This window comes from Chrysochloris asiatica, unplaced genomic scaffold (genome assembly GCF_000296735.1).
Source record: "Chrysochloris asiatica unplaced genomic scaffold, ChrAsi1.0 scaffold00114, whole genome shotgun sequence".
NCBI lineage: Eukaryota > Metazoa > Chordata > Mammalia > Afrosoricida > Chrysochloridae > Chrysochloris > Chrysochloris asiatica.
The window spans coordinates 4,772,295-4,773,829 of record NW_006408632.1 but is presented as its reverse complement, the minus strand read 5'-3'; positions in this window follow the sequence as shown (position 1 = coordinate 4,773,829).

The window sequence follows — 1,535 nt, the reverse complement described above, 5'->3', positions numbered from 1 at the left end:
GCATTAATTCTATTACTGTCTTCTTTGCATTGTCCAACTTTCACATGCATGTGAGGTTGTTGAAAATACCATGGCTTGGGTCAGGTGTGCATTAGTCTTCAAATTGATATTTTTGCCCTTGAACACTGTAAAGAGGTCTTGTACTGCAAATTGGCCTAATGCAAACTGTTGTTTGATTTACTGACTGCTGCTTCCATTAGTTTTGATGGTTTATCTGAGCAAAAATGAAGTCTTTTTAACTTCATTCTTTTTTCCATTTGTCGTGATGTTCTTTATTGGTTCAATAGTGAGGATTTTTGTTTTCTTTACATTGTGGTAAAACCCATTCTGAAGGTTGTGGTGTTTGATCCTCATCAGTAAGTATTTTAAGTCCTCTTTGATTTCAGCAAGCAAGGTTGTATCATCTGCATACTGCAGGTTGTTAATGAGTCTTCTTCCCAACTGGATGCCATGTTTCTTCATAAAATCCAGTTTCTCAAATTATTTTTCAGCCTACAAATTAAGTACGTATGGTGAACGAATACAACCCTGGTGCACCTTTTATAGTTTTAAAACATTCAATGTTCCCTTGTTCTGTTCGGACAAGTACCTCTTGGTCTTTGTACACGTTCCTCATAAGCACAATTAAGTGATCCCGAATATTCATTCTCTGCTATTTTGTCCATAGCTTGTCATGATTCACACAATGGAAAGCCTTTGCATATTCAATAAAGCACAGGTAAATATCTTTCTGGTATTCTCTGCTTTCAGCCAAGATCTAGCTGATGTCAGCAATTGTATCCCTCATGCCACATCCTCAGTGAATCCAGCTTTAACCTTTGGCAATTCCCTGTCAATGCACTGTTAACAGTCATTTTTTAAATGCGCTTTAGTAAAATTTTAATTGCATGTGATAATGATACCATCCGATTTTTCCTGCTGTCTGTTGGGTCACCTCTCTTTGTAATGGGTACAAATATGGATCTCTTCCAGTCAATTCCCTGCACAGTAAACCATATGGTTGTCAGATTCAAAATGGCCAAATACCAGTCCATTTTAGCTCACCAGTCCATTTTAGCCTAGGATGCAATGTTTATGCATTCCATTTCATTTTAACAACTTCAAAATGTCCTAGATTCATATTTCATACATTCCATGCTCCAATTATTAATGGATATTTACAGATATTTCTCCTTATTTTGAGTTTGCCCCATCAGCAAATGAAGGCCCCAAAGATTTACTTCATTTATGTCATCATGGCTGACTCTACTTTGTGGAAGTAATTCTTACCCAGTTGTATTTTCAATGCCTTCAAACTGGAGGAGCTCATTTTTCGGCACTATATCTGACCATATTCTGGTACTCTTCATTATGCTTCCATATTCAATATTCTGGTGTTATCTGACAGTATTCCACTACTATTTATAAGGCTTTCAGTGACTAAATATTTGTCAGTAGTCTGTCTTTGTCTGGAAACTCATTCGAAATCTGTCCACTAGGGGTGACCTTGCTGGTATTTAAAATACCAAGTGACGTGGCATCCAGAATCACAAAAA